General features: G+C 38.3%; 2 long non-coding RNA genes and 1 pseudogene across 2 annotated transcripts; all 3 read left to right on the top strand.

Annotated features, from left to right (window-relative positions):
- Window positions 1-4,788: 4,788 nt before the first annotated feature.
- Window positions 4,789-5,902, top strand: LOC122331635. Its single transcript, XR_006248264.1, has 3 exons — window positions 4,789-4,846; window positions 4,968-5,001; window positions 5,824-5,902. It is a non-coding gene; the product is annotated as an uncharacterized LOC122331635 (long non-coding RNA).
- Window positions 5,903-6,179: 277 nt separating this feature from the next.
- Window positions 6,180-7,129, top strand: LOC122331659 (annotated as a pseudogene).
- A 5,345-nt stretch (window positions 7,130-12,474) lies between these two features.
- LOC122331620 lies at window positions 12,475-13,478 on the top strand. Its single transcript, XR_006248248.1, has 2 exons — window positions 12,475-12,599; window positions 13,230-13,478. It is a non-coding gene; the product is annotated as an uncharacterized LOC122331620 (long non-coding RNA).
- Window positions 13,479-19,945: the final 6,467 nt, after the last annotated feature.

Raw genomic sequence — 19,945 nt, 5'->3', positions numbered from 1 at the left:
ATATGCAAGTAAATATTTATTTAAAAAGTAAATATATATTGGGTGAATAAGGTTTAGATGACAAAAGTTTTGGAATACCTGAATTATAGAAAAATATAATATATAAAATATTAAACATTTATGTGAATATGTGCATGAGTTTGAAAGGAAAAGCCTTCCAAAGACAATAATACATGGTCAAAATATCAAATGGAAATTAATGTGTTCATCAGTAGTTGATGCAATGTTGAAAACTTTCATAAACCTAAAATGATTTTTGTATATCCAGTGGTTAAATGCTTTGTCTCAACCTGACTAATGACTAGACTATCTGTGAACATCCCCAAAACTGGACTTTGTTAATGCATATAATCAGTAGGCTATTTTAGAAAGGAACATTTAAAAGATGAAAAATAAAAATCAATTATGCTATTATTGCTATCGTGTGAATACTCTAATAGTGTAATTCATAAACATCTGTAACATCCAGCCAGCAGAGAGAGCCCTCTCCGAGTACTGACTCGAGCCGCTCCCTCTGCTACTACTTCGAGTTAGAAGGCTATTTAAGCGTGAGAGCACCATGTGCTCAGGGGCTAAGCATTGCCAGCCTGTCTGCCTTACCTGCCGCTTTACCTATTGTTCTATTGACTTCCATTGTGTATGACCATTGCTTGGTTTCATCGACTCACGGCTTTACGTGGATCTTCCTTTGTTTGTTACGGTAACCTATCACCATTGAACTTTGTTGTTGACCTTTGCCTTCATTCGACTTTGCCCACGGATATCCCTTTTGTGTATGTTTGCTCTTCCGGACTGATACTACTGCTGCCAACCCTGCTTGCATTTGACCATTCTCATCTGTGTGTGTGTTTCTAATAAACATCTGCAAATGGATTCGCAATCGGCTTCCCCGCTCCTCATTACAACATCTTTTAAAATGTAACTCTAAGCACAAGTATTTAATTTGTCAAATCTGAAAAAACAGAAAGGATTCCAGTTGTTCGGTAGGGAGAGAAATGATATGTGTTTTAAAGCATTAGACTGAGTCTATTACATGTAGCATGAGAAGAAACCCACATAATGTTCTGAGACTTTAACGCTCATACTCTTATAACCCATGAACAATAATAAGAACAAAAAGAGTCTACTAACGATTTCAGTTCAGAAATGCATTGTGCTGCAATTATCACATAGAATCACAAATGAAATGTGCAAAGTATCCAACCCATAAAATCTAAATGCATTTAGGAAAATGGCCTTTAAATGATCATTTTGTTACACTTTTTTTGCCTGGGGTAGTGTGGGTAATGCAGTAAGTAGAGCTTACTGTTTATGGATGGGAAAGATACACCAAATTCCTACTATATGCTGGACATAAGCTATACATTTTAATAAAGATCCATGTTGATTCAAATTTAAGATTCAATTCCATCTGAAAAAGAGGGTATGAAGTTGTTGATGTGATAAAAAGAAATCCAGCCTTAGGAAAGCTCATCTTCTGACATTTGACAATGGTGTGACTTGGGTGTCATGGAAACAGTTCTGACTCTTTGAATGTGATTTTGCAAAAACAAATTATGCATGTCAACAAAATTACTGTAAATGGAGCAACACATGGTTTAAAAAGTGGATAGATCCTACACGACCTTCGTGTCTCTGAAAAGAGAAGTTGGAGTATTTGTAGGATCGTTTGTTGGTACTCAGCCATGAGGACTGATTTGATCTCAGTACTGTTATCAGGTGAGTTTGTAAGGTGCACATTACAATAATTTAACAATACATTTGCATGTTCACAGTTCTCTGATGTCACTTTACCGGTTACATGATTTACAAGTAAACGTAATATGTAATCTTTTTTTAATTTAGCTTAAATTTAATTAGACAATCCATTTTTTGCTTACCGTAGTGTTTCAAGAATCCAATCAAATCGTTTTATCGCTATTTGAATCCATTTAAGAACATTCCAATGGAATTTTTGCAACTTTTCATTTTGCCATGGTCTTATTTGATATAGTTCCTGAAACAATATAAATCACATAAAAACGTATGTTAATGCGTCTCTCCGCAGCTCTGATCTGCGTGGAAACTCTTACGTGTTTTACTTCATCCCTGATGTCATGAACTGGACCGAAGCTCAGACGTGACTGCAGACAGCATCACAATCATCTCGCCACCGTTAATGACCAGACTGACCTCGATGAGCTGTTAAAAAACTCTTCCAGAGGGTTTTAAGTGCCAACATTTGGATTGGACTCTATCTAAAGACGGGAAAGCTCCGTGGGTCTTTTTCCGATGGGACAATTCCCAGTTCAGACTCTGGCTTTCTGGCCAGCCAAACAATTATGGTGGCAACCAGTACTGGCGGTACTCTGAACCTGCAACGGGTATTGGAACGACTGGAAGTGTACAGATGAATTTGCATTTATTTGTTACGATTGTGAGTTGTTAGCACAAGTCAAACTATTTAATTCTGCCGCTTCTGTGGAACTGCAGAGACACTGATTATTGAGCAGTTAATCCACGGGAGACGCGCAGGTGTCATAACTAAAAGAGGTCAAGATCACGATACAGCCTTTTTGGAAAGAGGCCATCAATCATAATTAGTTTTGTGTTTCTGTGTGTGTGTGTGTAGTAGAGAAGAGAGAGATCTTGAGACTGGAGGTGAGATCAAGTCAAAATGTGAATGATCCTACACTAAAGAAAGAGATTTTGACTAAGGTGTGCAAACCTAATATGTGAACAATGATTATGAGTTATTGAGTATTAAGTGTTTCTGTCCTCCAGGTAGAGCGGATCTTGAGGGAAAAAAGGCTGAGAGAAGATGCTAAGCTCTCGTGGATGATGTTTTCTAGTGACGCTGCTTTTCACGGGACGCGGTATCAGAAGAAGAATTTCGAATTCGCACTGCTGAAACGGGAAACATGAAATGATTGTCTCGTAGTAGCATTATCCTCATGTTTCTACCAACCTACATTTTGAAAAAAACCGCTTCACACTGTTGAAAGTTTGTTAAAAGAGTTTAAAAAGAAAATAAAACTGGGAAACAAGATGGGGTCGAGAGCTGAATATCTGTCCTGCAGAGTTTTAGTTTTGTCATTGTACCATTAAACTTAGTTTAAACACAAGTCATCTGTGACCCAAATGTATGTTTCTTAAACATTTTTGTAATGTCTGCCTTGTAGGAGACAACAATGGCTCAGCACGATCATCAAACAGGTCAAAAGTGGGTTTTACTGAACTTGAATGGCAGATACAGTTAGACAGTATTTGATCACCGAATGCCGCCAGCCAGAATATTCGAAAGCCATACTTTAATATGAAGAACGCGCATTGTAAACCGATCTTTTTAGGCGTTGTGTGTGTGTGTGTGTGTATATATAACTGTATTTCTGTGATATTCATCAATTTTAAGGATGTAATCTTCATTTCATCTTACATGTAATGCCTGATAAAACCTAATCAAAGAAGTATGCGTAAATGAGCATTGTATTGTATAGCTGTTACTAGGGCAACCGATCCACCACTTCAACGGCGCTCCTGCTGGCAGAGAATGAATGTGCATATATATATACTGTATGCATACAAATAAAACACAAAACATAACGGTAAATTAAAAGCTGCTGTTGAAAACTGATGAGAAATGGGTCCAGTGCAAAGTCAACCTGAAGTTCTTTTTCCTTTTTAAACATAAAAATATGACACGCCTCATAAAAGTGAGAACAAGGAACATACTGGTCCAAAGATCGTTAGTCAGTGATCAGTTTAGATTGTAAGCTTTCAAAGTATGTCTCTATATTTGTGCTCCAACATGTATAATATTTCAAAACATCACTTGATTGCACAATTCCTTTCCTAGTACCGGATAACAACCTTATACTTTTAACGTTAAATCAACTTTAATAATCATTTAAATGGAATAATACCTTAATTCAATTATCTGTCCTCATGTAAACTGTCTTGTAGATTATTTTGATAAACTTGAAGTCTAAAATCATCTGTGTTTTGATCATCATTCACTGATCTGATTACCTTTTTAATGAAAACCTATCCACAGTCAGTTTCTGAATGCCTGAAGCAAAATAACTTTACTTTAAAGCAGAAACTTTGATCTTTATTTTGATTATATTGTCCGTGCGGATATCCGTACAACAAATTATAATTATAAGGGCCATGACATTTGGGGTAAAAATGATACCTATGCAAAGTGTTAGTGTTCTAAATATCTTTAATAGTTTGTATATTCAGTTCATGTACAAATGACTACGCTTGAGACAAGGAGTTGTAAACACTCCCTCCAAAAGTGAAGCTCAATGCATTGGCTCCCAAGAGGCGTGACTTCCTTTATATCCACTAAAGTGTTTAGCAGAAACATAATGGTTGGCAACCAAAGCCTCTGATCACCTTCTTTTGTCTTCTGAGTCCTCCGACAGGCCGATCTCATGTTCTTTAGATACAGTGAAGATGAGGAGCAGCCCCATCTTCACAATCCTGGAAAAAGCCAAGCTCCTGGAGGCGTGCTGTGGGCAGAATGAACTAAAGTGTGACAAAACACAGCCATTTGATGAGTTTCACTGAATCATGGTCTTTTTTTTTTTTTTTTTTTTTGATGAACTTTATTTTCTTTTAATTGAATTGACGCCATAGAACTGGTTTCCCCAGACAGTTATCTAAAAAGAACCAGTTCAAAACCAGTTCACTCCGGTATCACTGTGGTATGAAAGTGAAAGTGAAACCAGTATATATAATGTTTCTGTGTGGTTCTGACACACATCTTCTGTGTTCCAGGACAAAGCTGACATTAACGTTTAGAAAGGGGAAGAAAACAAGATGGGAAATTCAGGATCGACACCATCACCACTGAACCCAGGTACAAGTGGTCCTACTATTCTTCTACATATTTATAAAAAAATGTTATAAAATAAAAAAAAATAAATATATAAAAAAAAAATATATATATATATATACACACATATGTTTTTTTCTCCTAGAACTGGATGAACTATGGAGAATATTTGACTGGGAGTAAGTTACATTTACTAGCTATTCTCCTGACCAGTATTAGTTTTTTCAGGCTGTTATCTGTTAATGCAAGATAAACTGACTGGTTTCATCAGTAAAGACATCAATCATGTGCATGACCGAGCAAATCTGTTCAATGCGTAACCTCGACGGCTGTCCTCATGTACTGCTTCCAGGCGGTCTATTACAGTGGTGGGGCTTTACTGAAAGCAATGTGGCTGCAGCATATAATGAACTCAAATGAGAAGAAATATAGACACAGAGTCTCCTGCTGACACTGATGTTAGCCTGTCGATTTGATTCTCCTCAGGAAATCTAGTCCTGTCTGAATGTATAGCATCCGCCTGCATCTTCGGCGTCATACAGCGATGAGATGTGCATGGAAAAATTGCCATGATGAAATTATAGATGTGAGTCTTTATAAATACTCTAAAAGAAATATTTAGCAATGTTTTTTCGATGATGAAAATAAGAGTGGCGGGTCCAATGTAGGTTCATCGATCTATCTGCGCCAGTGTGTACTTGCCGCCACGCCCAGTGTTGCGGGTGGACAAAATGTAGGCTGCTTTTAAGGCCGGGTTTGCAAAAGGGCAAATTGTATTGCCTTTTTTACAACCAAAACCTAAATGTGCATGATGCTGCTATGACGGCAAGCTGTTTTGATATTTAGTTGTTAGCAGGATGTGAATTCTTCATATCAACAATACAGTAATCACTACTCATTAACAATATGGGGTTGGTATACCATATTTGTTTTCAAATACACATTGTGTTCATTTAAATATGCACATTTTGAATGTTAAGACTGTGTTTTGTTTGGAACAGAGAGAAAGACTACCTGAAAAGAAAGCTGGAAGACTTCTCTCCGAGTCATCCAGATGTGAAGGACATCAGGATCCTGGTGGCTGGACAAATCGGAGCAGGAAAAGTCCAGCTTTATTAACTCTGTCAACAGTGCTTTTCAGGGACGGACTTCTCTAGAGCCATTGTCCCAACTCAGCTGCTGGTTACTCTCACAGTTTCACTCAAAACGTAGGTATTTGCTTAAAAATTTTGCACGCTTTGGAGCATTTGAGGATTGCTTAGACCGCTCACAAATATATTTGGTCTTGATTAAGTAGCTCCAAGGATTCACTGTTAGAAGTGTAAGCAAAAAGTTGCCCTTCATCTTCAAAGACATCATGGGCTTGGAGGCTGAAGCTTTGGAAGGGTTACAAGTGGAAGACGCTATCAGTGCTTTTTTTTTTGCCACGTGAAGGATGCAAGCTATAAAGTACTGATCCACAATATTAAATGAGCAAATAACAGATTAGCCTGTGTGCGAGTATATCCTAACGTTTCAAATATTTTGCTAAATTTCCAATCTTGAAGGTTCAAGGATGTGCCACTCACTAGTGAGGATCAACATTTCAAGAGTGACCCCAACCTCTCGGACCAATCTTTCTGCCTGGTTTACGCTATAGACGCAAGCACAGTCAGTTTCACAGAAGACAGACTTATTGACAAGCTGAAGATAATCCGCAGGAAAATCAGCGAGAAGGGTAAACCCTGGAATGTCGTCAGCTCAAATGCACGTTACAAGTTGAAAGAAAGATGGTGGGCTAGAGCTTGACTTTTGTGTATGCGGACAATGTCAAATTTTTACAGTTTGATTGTTTACATGACCCAGACAGTGGATGGGGATGAATTATGTAGCCTAGCAATATTCTGAAACAAATTAGCAGTATTTTGTTTAGAAAAGTATTGCTTTTTCATTGCCCTCTGTGTTCCCTGTAGTAGAATTCCTCAAGTGGTTGTCATGACCAAAGTGGATGAGGCATGTCCGCTGATCAAAAAGATCTGAGAAAGGTGTACACTAGCAAGAAAATCAAGGAGAAGGTACGTGATATCATCCAAAGAAATATGTGTGTTGCCGTTTTAATTTTCTAATTGCCTGATTTTCCCACATTCTGTTCCTGTCCAGATGGATTTGTGCACTGCCAAGGTGGGGTGCCATTGACAAACATCTTCCCAGTGAAGAACTACCATAATGAGATCAACACAACTCGATGACGTCGATGTTCTGATACTGAAGGCACTTGAACAGATTGTTTATCTTGCTGATGATAAATTGGTGGATATTGATAGCTAGACATAAACCAAAAACTGTAATTATTAATCACCCAATCTAGCTTTCTAATAAATCTAGCTTGGAATATTGTTGGCTGTGGGAGGAATTGCTTTAGTTCCTCTAATGTAAGATGCTTTGGGTAAAATTGCATGAATGTAGACTCAAATTCGAGTTTAGCTGAGTACTGTGGTCTTTGGCTTCACCCAGCATGTGTGCGTTATTTCAGCAGTGTTTCAAATAGAGCATGAATGAACCTCAGTTCTAGTGTATATATAGCACCGATTATTACAGTAATATAACGGTGGCTAGAACACATGCAGCATATGTCAGATCTGTATGACTGAAGTGATGGAAAGGAAAAAGTTCCAAGCTGAAAATGTAATTGCATTTACTGTATTATTTCATGTATCCTTTTTGAATAATAATAATACTAATGCGTTATTATTATTTTAAAAGTGCTGCTATAAATTAAAGTGTTACTCAAACCAGAACAATATATAAAGGAGTCTTGTATTTTTTATTGATACATGACACACAATGGCTTCTTCAATGTTAGTTATGCAAAAAAATAATAAAATCTAATCCCAAGTTATTTTTAAAGAAAATGTCTATTAAAGAATATTTGAACAAATAATGATGTGTTATAATAATAAGTGAATGATATAATATTAGTACTAAGTGAGTGAACTTCAATTTTGGCCATGTAATTATAGATAGGTTTATTTCACAATGCATTACGCTTTATTTATATGCTTTATTACTTTCTAAAAGAAATGTATTTCCTAGTAATGAAGTAAATTGATAAATCGAGATTCTTACCCAGATGAGTTGAATCAGGTGTCAAAATGTGCAGGGTAGTGGGCCTCCAGGACCTAGATAATCCTCAAATGGAAATCCAGATATTAGGTCCACACCTCCATGTATCTGAACATCCTCAGAAAGATCTCTCACAGTTCAGTTGCACTTTGAATCAGGACGAATGTGTGAAATCTCTGGGTTAGCCCAAGAGCATTGTAAGTGACAATGTCTGGACCATACAGTTGACACCAAAACGTGTCAAAAAAGTGTGTGCATTAGTGAAGATCTGCAGACAAGGTAACAACATGAAATTGTTGTAGGCCGATTTCAATCTGCATCGGTCCTGGAGAGCCACAGCCCTGCAGAGTTTGGCTTCAACCCTAATCTAACACACCAGATCGAGCTAATCAAGGTAATGAAGGGTAACTAGGAAGCTAGAGGCTAGAGTTTCCAAACTAGTAGAAGAAGCTATGGCTAAACAATACTCGGCAACCAGATCATGAACTCAGGGCGTGATGTAGTCAAGGGTATATCTGTGTGGCGTGAGAGTCAACGTGATTGAAGGACGACCTCTTGTGGACAACGGATGGACGCCCATGGACAGAACTTTTTAATGTAATAGTTATGCAATGAGCAATTTTATGTCAAAGACAGGGACATGTTTGTGTGCATTTTATTTTGAGGTTTCAATTTGGAATTTCAGTTTGGAACAAACGAGCCGCTATCATGACAATGATCACAAGCAACACATTTCAACGCCGCTTTTTATTTAAATCGAAATGAAAGAAATTCATTCTCTGCTGCTCGGCTAGAGATGTTTCATTTGTTACAGTTATGTCTGTACCACAAAAAAACACATTTCAGTGACGTAGAAGTCGCATTAATATCCATTTCGTCCACTTACAAGGTAGAGGTTCACATCAAATGAATGAAGCCTAGAAGATCATTTCCATGTAATTGTTTTTTGTGCTTAAATGGTCGACGGCCGTATCCGATCTGTGCCACATGGAAGAAAAATGATCTATTTAGTGTAAATGCGGCCTAACTAATCAGTGCATGACGTGTTTCTGCCCCAACGGTAAGTAATGTGCTTATTAAATTACTGTATGTAATTATATACATTCTTATTAGTATATTTTTTTAGTAATTGTTTGGCATGTGGTGTGAATGTAATGTAAACCAAGAAAACTCTCGTCTCCTGTAGAAAAACCAAACTACATCTTGAATCAATTGGCTGTTACATGAAAGTGTTTCTCAGATGCAATCAGTCATCCTCATCCGGCCCGAGGGAAGAAAACCTGCAGCTTACACTTTGAATTGTTGTAGCATGAATTTGTTTGTCCACAAGGTGGCAACACTGGCATGGGTTGTAGTTTCACAACAGCAGAAGAAAAGGCCGGTCTACTGGAGACCACAGCATCAGTAAATGGAGGAGCTGAGAAGCGCTTTAGGGAGGGGGTTAGGACATGTTCACAACGTTAGTTTAAAGGGGTTTCAAGTGCAACCAGACTAACACAAGTCACCTTGTATTAATATTAATAGCAAAATTTAAATCTGAGGTGTTCAGTGCACTCACTGATGGTACAGCTGCTTATTTGAATTAAAAAAAGAAGGGATTACCTTCAAATACCTTAAGGAACCTTAGCTACATTCCCCAAAAATACACACCTCAGATGTTCTCCATTGGGTCAGATGCGTTTGTACGTTGTTTAAGACAGCTCCATAAAACATCTCAGATGATACAGAGAGCATCTTCATAACACTGGTCCAACACCACACTAAAAACTGATTAACCAAAAAATTGTTTAATTCAGATCAATGTGCAGAGTTGAGGAACTCCAGAAACACAGCTGAGATATGGGCCTGTGGTTTGAGGATGACATGGCACTTCATCTGGAGCTTCACTTGAAGTGACTGTGAAGGGATTGAGCTGCATGCAGGAGATGAGGTGGTTTTTAGCCGTCTTCTGCACCTCCTGAAGAGACAAGGAAGATGTTGCTCATCAACACACACATCTGTGAAGGTGCTTCTGCTAAGCCACCTGAGGAGTCGTGAGCCTATGTCTGGAAACTGTTGTAATGGGAGGAATTGCTACTTCCAGTCCTGATCGTTGAGGTCCAGGAAACAGGAGCAGAAATCATCGGTGACTCTGATTTGAACCACACACGTCGTCTGATCTATACCTGAAAACCTCTGTTGAAATCAATACGCCAATGAATGTGTTTTAAGACTATAAAAGTAAGATCAGTTCAATTAAAAGCGATTCAATCTTTACCTCATCACCTACATGAAACTCATCCGTGTTTCTTCAGTTAAAGCTTATAGTTAGTTTTTGTATCGTTGTGTCATGCATACTGTCCGTCTCTTCAGTTCATCTTTCCTCTAACATCCATATCTTCAGCTCTGGACATTTTCTGTTCTCGTCTCCGGTAAAGTCCCTCTTTTAGACAGTCGTTGACCGGTACGTTTGAGCGTATTATCTCAGTTTACTCGCTCATTTCCTCTCAAATCACCACATCGTGATAAATTATTCAGCCTCACAACATTTGATGGCAGATGCTCATTTTCCAAGAATGCATTAAACAATTATCAGTCCGAAGCATATTAAAGTCATAATCCGATGGAATAGTAATAAAGCCATGAATCTTTTGTTTAATATTTATTTCTCAGGGCATATTATAGAATGGAAATTTACACTACACATTAATAATGCAAAGGAAAGCCAATAGAAAACACATTACTACTACTACTAATATTAATAACAACAACAATAAGAACAAAAATAGAAATAAGATCACAGCTGGCACCAATTGGACAGAATGGCAAAGCAAACTGAATTATAATTCCATCCATTCAGAATTAAAAACATCAAACTGACAAATATAGACTACCCTGCTTGTGCTGATGAACGCGCTTAATAATACAAGCTTGCAAATGGATGGCTCACCCTCATCTGATGAATTGAATTGAATTATGAGTATAGAGCACTTACGGGCATTAAGTAATGCTTTGAAAGGAGGCTTTTTAATGGCCATCCTGTTCCTCGCCTGGAAGTTGTTGGTTGTGGCCTTCATCGTGCTACAAAACACTCGACAGCGTCATTAGACGGAAGAAGAGCAGCCCGGGAAGAAGATTTACCGCCAGTGACCCCAAACAGCCTGGTCACAAACTTCATCAAACATCTTCCTTCATGTTCAATTAATAAATTAATTCAATAATTATAATAATAATTAATAATATATATATTGTTTTTAATGTATTAGTGATTTAAAAAAATCAATTGTTTTTGTTTCATGTCTCTTTATATTTCTACAAGACATTTAAATTTAGTTAGTCATTTTTTCACTTTTTCTTTTACATTATTTTGTACTAAACAATATAAAAATACTAAATCTTTTATTTTAGAGATAGATATATATAGATATATATATACGCCTTAGCTTCTGTAGAGTTGATTTATTTGAATCAATTCTATCCTGCGTCTTAGTTTCGCTTTCAATACATCAGCGTGGAGTCCTGCCCAGTAGAGTACAGCGAGGCCAATCAGCGGCCCGCGGCTCAGAGGGCCCTGCCCCGAGCAGGAGTCGGAGATGAAGGCTGTAGAGGTCTTTGCTAACTTGGAGTGTGTCTCTGTACAGTAAAGTACCTACTCTTTTCTACTGTGATGTGTCCTAGTCAGAGCGTCGAGTGTATATATATTAGTGTAGATTGCTCACATTTATTACTGCTATGTTCAGATGACTGTCTACTTCACGTGCTTTAGTTAGAGTACATCATTAATTAGAGTCAAAGCTCATCTCATACCACTCTGATTTCAGCTGCTCAGTATTACTGATCGTTCTGTATTTATTCTACAGTATATTCGTTATGGATGCTGTTGTATTATGTTGTGATTGCTATTGCTTATTATTTTCCTATACTTACTTATTATTCGTATCTCTTTATTTTGTAGAGGAACCTGGTGACTGAAGCCTCATCTGAGGCTCACATTGACAGCCTGTTATGATTATTATATATCATTGATTGTGGAGACGCCAAAACTTGTCTTTGAAGGCACAGTTCCAGAAATCTCAACCTTAAAAGCTTCTAAAGCTTCATATTAGAATAGAATATTAATCCCGTGAGGAACAGGAGTGCTGTGACTTGTGTTCATGACCACGTGTGTGTGTGTGTGTGTGTGTGTGTAAGAGCCACGCCTTGAGCACATGTTCAGCGCTGTCCTGAGACACCTTGCATACAAACCACATCCTGATTCACCCAAGATACTAGATCTGCTGCTTTCTTCTTCTTCTTCTTTTTTTAAGAGTCGGACAAGCCATGGATTTTGAGAATCACAGCCAAGGATGTAAAAACTGCCAAACGGATTGCAATGACAAATGCCAGTGTCACTGCCACACGGTAACCCAAAGTCTCAAACCTATGCCAAGGACTGAGGAGACGACGTCCGAGATGCCTGAAGGGCCTTCAAAAGAGTTTGGCCCCTGTCATTGTGGCTACTGTTATTTCGTCCCCTGTGACTCTGGCCCTGGGGATGGCGGCTCCGGGGATGGTGGCCCCTGTGACTGCGGCCCTGTGACTGCGGCTCCTGTGATTGTGGCTCCTGTGATTGTGGCTCCTGTGATTGTGGCTCCTGTAATTGTGGCCCCTGTGATTGTATTATTCAGTGAATGTTTGCAGCATATTGGACAGACAGGTAAGAAACATTCGTCTCTTTAAAGGAACACTCCACTGTTTTGGAAATAGGCTCATTCTCCAACTGTTGAAATGTTGAGTTTTACAGTTTTTGAATCCATTCAGCCGATCTCCGGGTCTAGCGATAGCACTTTTAGCATAGCTTAGCATAGATCATTGAATCCGATTAGACCAGTAGCATCGCATTAAAAATGACCGAAGAGTTTTGATATCTTTCCTGTTTAATACTCGACTCGTTACATGGTGCACTAAGACCTGCGTAAACTGAAAAGTTGCAGTTTTCTAGGCTGATATAACCGTGAACCTTACTAATAATAATCAAGGAAGTTGTGGTACGGCAGCCAACTTTTTCTAATTTTCCACCAGCCTTAGTGCACGATGTAAAGATAGTGCTTGTTGTTTGCCGTTTCTCCGAACACAAATGCAGAGATGCTAATGTTGGGTAGCATGATGCCACCCAGTACTAAGTCATTATAATCAGTAATTAAGTCCCCATTGAATGCAACAAATGCCTCATTTGTAATGGCTTTTATCGTTTACTGTGCACAAGTATTACTTCAAGTTAAGTTTGAAACAAATATATTACTTTTTTATAAGATAAATGTATGTAATTATATTTTATTTTTGATAGTATTAAGTGATTCATCTCTCCGGAGTAGATGGATTTGTGGAGACAACGAGCACTCAGGACCGGTTTCAGGGGTTTCAAGACGACAACGATGTGATCTACAGTAAACTTCAGGACGTCTTGAACATCATAAAGACAATATTACATAAATACAGTTCCAGCCAGAGATGCTCTTCATACTACAGCCACTGTGTAACCGATACAGATATATGGTTTTTTTCTCTCCTTTATTAAAAATATTTCCTAACAGTTGAACTATATTATGAAATATCTTGATTCTGAAATATGTAATGCTCCTCACTTCCTGTATACAAATCTACAGCAAAACCAGAGTAAGGACATTTCAGCTTAGGAGTGATAAAGAATATACTGTGAATCTAGCCAATTATGTATCAAGTTATTCTCTCATTATAATCGTGTATCTGCCTCTGTGTGTGAAGGCCTGCATGGAATGGAATGTGTTTATGGTAAAGCTGTGCATGTTTTAACATGAGACTAAACATACGTGTTGCTGCCTGTTCCTGTAAAGGAACCTTACACTTTTTCTGGAAAAAGCTCCCCAGAGTTAAGAAGAGTTTTACTGTTTTGAATCCATTCAGCCGATCTCCTGATCTGTTGATAGCACTTTTTAGCATAGCTTAGCATAGATCATTGAACTACTTAGACCAGTAGCATTGAGTTAAAAATGATTTAAAACTATTTAAAACTGAACTTTTCTGTAGATATATTGTATACTAAGACACACAGACTTTCTAGACTGATATGAATAGGAACTGTACTCTAATTCTGGCGTAATAATTAAAGAAGTGATGTAACTACAGAAGATGCTACTTGGATTCAATGATCAATGCTATCAACAGACCCAGGATCGGCTGAATGGATTCAAAAACGGCAATAAACTCAATTTATTCACTTCTGGGGAATTGAGGGAGGAGCCTATTTTCAGAAGAAGTGGAGTGTTTCTTTTTAAAGGTCCCATATTGTACAGCTTTCTGGAGTTTTAAGAATGTCCATAAGAATATATATTTGTGGTATATGTACCTGACACCATCTCAGTATTTTTTACAGCCAAAAGCTGGTAGATTTTGGCCAGTCTAATTAATATTCATGAGCCTCTCTTCTGAGGTTTTGCATCACAGTGCTAGCTAGATATAAAACAAAGGAAAACTCAAGATTCAAGCTACATAAGGAGCTGAAAATATCATCTGCTTGTGGTGTTGGGTGCCAGACTTGACAATAATATAAAATCTGAAATTTTATTGCATACCTGCTCCCACTGCCAGACCAAAAATGATGGCAGCTGTGATTAAACGTGAAAAACATGAGCGGACTGAGAGAAACAAGTTTACACACTTATCAGAAATGTATTGTCTTTTGTTGTTATGTTTTATCGCATGTGCTTAAAACAACAAGTTGAAGTTTTATGTATAATGATGTGTAATTGTATGTGCATTGCTGGGATTAACTGTAGCTGGAATAATAACGTATCTGTAAAAGTAGTAGCCAGGTGATGACTGAATGGTGGATTAGACGTCACATTTTTTTGAAGTCACTGTGAAAAATCACAGCTACTGCACTGTGTGTGCCGCTTTGAAACTTATATGGTACTTACAAAGCACCTAGACCACACTTATGACAAAAGACAGGAAATTTGACAAATGGGACTTTTAAAGGAATAGTTGACTCAAAAATGAAAATTACCCCATATTTTATTCCCCCAGAAGCCATCCTAGGTCTTTATGACTTTCTTCTTTCAGATGAACACAGGCTCTTCTAAGCTTGGCAATGCTACTTGACAGCGACCATTGTTTTAAACCCCGACATACTACGACATATAAACTAACCTATACACCTTCAGAGTCTATCACATGTCCTCTGAAGCAGAGCGAAGGGGTTGAGGAACTATTCCTTTGAAAATTAATGAATTATAAAATGAATTGGGTCTACTGTCTCAACCTTATGGTCTCTGACAATAAAGTCTACCTTCTCTGACATCAAAACCCTAGTATTCTGAGAGTGATTTCAGTATGTTCAGAAGCTGAATACATAACTCTACATAACTCTTCTTGACATTGTTTCAATAAAAACTATATTGACCTTATCTTGTGGTTATGTTGGAAAAACGATTGTGTTCAAGCAGCTTGAACTATTATTATTTATTAGTTTTAAGTTCAGTGTTATCTGAATTTGTATTTTATTCGCCATTCAACTAAAATGTTTTTATTGGCCAAACATGTAGGGATTAAGCCTAGTCCTATACTAAAACGCCAATGTGACTGTGTGAACGCTCCATTATTTCGCTCCTCTTCAACACTTCAGATGGGTTAATAATTTGTAAAATAACAGACCCATAGGGGACTGTTATTTTACAAATTAATAACCAATCTAAAGTGTTGAAAAGAGATTGAGAGCAAATCTCTGAACTCTGTTGGACACTTCAACTGTCTGAGACGTCTCACAAGTCTTCTTCACTCTGTGGCATACCAAACGAATCCTTGTCGAGCAGCACGTCCTCCAAAAGTTAGGTTAGATACATTTAAGTTTTGTTAAAAATCGATAGCTGTAATGCTTTGGTGTAGAAGGAAGCCCGTGAACCACGAAGGTAAGTTTCGAGCAGATTATAGTCTGATTTCCGTCTCATTAGATGGCCTAAAACAGCTCAGTTCTTTATATTGCACCACTTATAGCTCTTAAACCTTTAAAATAGAGTTTAGGAAGATGATTGTAACCACAGTCAGCTGTGTTTAGGTCGTAAAGCCTTCTCTTGTCACTATTGTTACTACAAGTCAACAAACTCTCATATCATTAGTAGACTGTCTGCTTCTTATCTCTTTATTGTGATGGTCTCCCAGCAGACACTCTATAAGAAACTTTTCATGAACATGTCAACTTATTCTAACCCGAACCCTACCGGCCTACTAATACTCTATTGAGAGTCAGTAGAAATGTTGGTGCAGTATTACTTATGATCACCAGAATGTGTTAAAGGGACCATCAAAATAAAGTGAAACCAAATTGTTATTTTGGGGTGGAGTAACCCTGGACTAAATCCAGAAGAATTGACAAAAACAAAACACTTGAAGAAAATTCCAGCAAAGCTGCTGAAAACTATACGCATGATCACTGAGGACAATAGCCGCTTTAAACACGCAGGAAGGTCACATCGAATGTTGAAATTACGTAGTTAATACAAGTTAATATATCAAGAATATCTGTTTAGGGTATTATTTTTGACGTCATCCTCATTTCCCAGCATATTTGTACAAGCGTCTAAAACTTTGAACAGTACTGTAACTTTGCAGCATCTTGGAGACATCGCCATATTTCTTCTGGACTGAGGTCTTGGTTTGTTCTGTTTCTTCATGTCATTCCAGACAGATCTCTGTTAGACAAATAACTCACTGCTTTATTACAATTAATGGCAAAATGAATGTTAGAAAATGTAAAGTGATATTTCCTACTGACACACTGCAGCAAAATAGAGAAAGTAGCTTCTGTAAATACTAGAACTAATAATTTAGCCACCGCTGTATATATGGTCAGCAGATTGGAATCAGTGAGATTTTCAGGATTGTCTCTCATGATCATCAAGGCTGCATTTATTTTATCAAAAATACAGAAATATTGTGCCTGAAACGTATGGCTTTCACTCTATGTACATACAAACATTTCCGACACGTATTCATGGTCTACTAAGTGAAGCAGCTGCTGTGTTGTTTATTCTACAGTAGGCCATCGCTTACATCGTGAGCAGCTCCTTGGTTCTTCTCTGGTTCCTATCCTGGTTCCTCTCCTGTTTCTTCTTCTGGTTCATCTCCTGGTTTTTCTCCTGTTCCTCTCCTGTTTCTTCTCCTGTTTCTCTCCTGGTTCATCTCCTGGTTTTTCTCCTGTTCCTCTCCTGTTTCTTCTCCTGTTCCTCTCCTGTTTCTTCTCCTGTTTCTTCTCCTGGTTCATCTCTGGTTTTCTCCTGTTCCTCTCCTGTTTCTTCTCCTGTTTCCTCTCCTGGTTTTTCTCCTGGTTCCTCTCTGGTTCCTCTCCTGTTTCTTCTTCTGGTTCATCTCCTGGTTTTTCTCCTGTTCCTCTCCTGGTTCTCTTCTCCTGGTTCCTCTCCTGGTTCCTCTCCTGTTTCTTCTTCTGGTTCATCTCCTGGTTTTTCTCCTGTTCCTCTCCTGTTTCTTCTCCTGGTTCCTCTCCTGGTTCCTCTCCTGTTTCTTCTTCTGGTTCATCTCCTGGTTTTTCTCCTGTTCCTCTCCCTGTTTCTTCTCCTGTTTCTCTCCTGGTTCCTCTCCCTGTTTCTTCTCCTGGTTCATCTCCTGGTTTTTCTCCTGTTCCTCTCTGTTTCTTCTCCTGTTTCCTCTCTGGTTCATCTCCTGGTTTTTCTCCTGTTCCTCTCCTGTTTCTTCTCCTGTTCCTCTCCTGTTTCTTCTCCTGTTTCTTCTCCTGGTTCATCTCCTGGTTTTTCTCCTGTTCCCTCTCCTGTTTCTTCTCCTGTTTCCTCTCCTGGTTTTTCTCCTGGTTCCTCTCCTGGTTCCTCTCCTGTTTCTTCTTCTGGTTCATCTCCTGGTTTTTCTCCTGTTCCTCTCCTGGTTCTTCTCCTGGTTCCTCTCCTGGTTCCTCTCCTGTTTCTTCTTCTGGTTTCATCTCCTGGTTTTTCTCCTGTTCCTCTCCTGTTTCTTCTCCTGGTTCCTCTCCTGGTTCCTCTCCTGTTTCTTCTTCTGGTTCATCTCCTGGTTTTTCTCCTGTTCCTCTCCTGTTTCTTCTCCTGTTTCCTCTCCTGGTTCCCTCTCCTGTTTCTTCTCCTGGTTCATCTCCTGGTTTTTCTCCTGTTCCTCTCCTGTTTCTTCTCCTGTTTCCTCTCCTGGTTCTTCTCCTGGTTCCTCTCCTGGTTCCTCTCCTGTTTCTTCTTCTGGTTCATCTCCTGGTTTTTCTCCTGTTCCTCTCCTGTTTCTTCTCCTGTTTCCTCTCCTGGTTCCTCTCCTGTTTCTTCTCCTGGTTCATCTCCTGGTTTTTCTCCTGTTCCTCTCCTGTTTCTTCTCCTGTTTCCTCTCCTGGTTCTTCTCCTGTTTCCTCTCTTGGTTCTTCTCCTGTTTCTTCTCCTGGTTCCTCTCTTGGTTCTTCTCCTGGTTCTTCTCTCTAGAGGCGTCACACAGATGTTGAACGCTTGCTCTTGTATTTAATTCGGATTCCCACACCTTAATTCAGGGTCCGATACCCTCAAATTCAAGCTTAATCAGTTAAATTTAAGACCTTTTAATGTCACCTATATGAACCTCTTTGAGACAAAACCCTATTTTTCATATGTATAAATAATTCTGAAGCAATATCTGATCGATTAGCTTTTACATTTATCTGCATACTTTTGATATTAACCTCAGGATGGCATTTACTTTTATAAAGGCCATTTTTTTAGACAGTAGGAGGCAGTGAGACACTTAATGAGTGGGTCTAAACCTCCTCCAAATCATTCAGTAATCTGTGATCTATGTTTGGATCTGTTTTAGTCAGTGAAACAAAACACATGCTTAACTACATCATGTAACAATTTTAAAAAAGAATTCCTGTTCAGCTCTTTTGAATTCTTAAATTAGAGGATTAATCGAGAAAAAGTAGCTTAAATCACTTTGTAGTTACATTTTGTAAGTTGACTGGTTGATATCGAGAGTTGGTAAAATATTCTGTGGAAAAAACATTAAGGTTAATTTTTTTGCTATCAGAGCCAGAGCCTACTGGGCCAAACTTACTGTACAAGCCTTAATTGATATCACATGATCCACATTTACCATGGTAAAGACTCAAACAAAGACATGTTTTAAATATGAAAAATATCACAACTCTTTAGTCATTTTTGAACACAATGCTACTGGTCTAATTGGATTCAATGATCTATGCTAAGCTATGCTAAAAGTGCTATCAACAGACCCAGAGATCAGCTAAATAGATTCAAAAACTGTCAAAACTCAGCTTACTAACTCTGGGGGAGTTGGAGAATGAGCCTATTTCCAGAAAAAGTGGAGTGTTTCTTTAATTAGTGTCTTCACGTGTGTTTGATTAGAGTTAGAGCTGAACTTTGCAGCAAAGTGGATCGACGGAAAACTACAATAGCTATGCTAAGTACCAATAAATGTGCTCTGTCTCTATTATTTCTCAAAAGAAAGAGTCGACTCTGAATCATTGAAATCATTGAAATCTGAATCATTGTTTTTCACTGGGTCTCTAATAAAGGTTTCGTTTGGATGACAAACATTTTATATTTAGAAATCCGCTACATTTTTCTGTAAATGCTCTCTGCACTCATGATAGCTTTCCCTTTCAGACAGAATCTCACACTTTTATTGGCAGTGATTTTCAGGACTTTTTTTGCGCTATTGTAAGGACTTTTATTTTCTTCTGCTGACACGTCATAAAGCCGCCGCATGGTGCTGCGAGGCGACCGAAAGAAAGGTTTGTTTTTAGACGTTTAAAGTGTTTTTAAAACCGCCACCCGAGTTTGTAGTTTTTAACAAGTGATGTAAAATAAATTATTGATCAATACTGCAGTGATCTAACGTTTACGAGCGCTGGGTTGTGTGATTAAAACGCATCCACACATCTGTGAGAGAAGAGTGCGACTCGCTTCATGTGTCGTGAATCAGCTGTAAACACTAAGAGATGAGCACGATCCACCCGAAATGATGTGTGATAGGAGTCTTTTTGGGCAGATAGGGCGGTATGCACACAGG

Source organism: Puntigrus tetrazona, unplaced genomic scaffold (assembly GCF_018831695.1).
Source record: "Puntigrus tetrazona isolate hp1 unplaced genomic scaffold, ASM1883169v1 S000000001, whole genome shotgun sequence".
NCBI classification, from domain to species: domain Eukaryota; kingdom Metazoa; phylum Chordata; class Actinopteri; order Cypriniformes; family Cyprinidae; genus Puntigrus; species Puntigrus tetrazona.
Note: the sequence above shows the minus strand (reverse complement) of the source record. Positions and strands in the feature narration are given on the sequence as shown.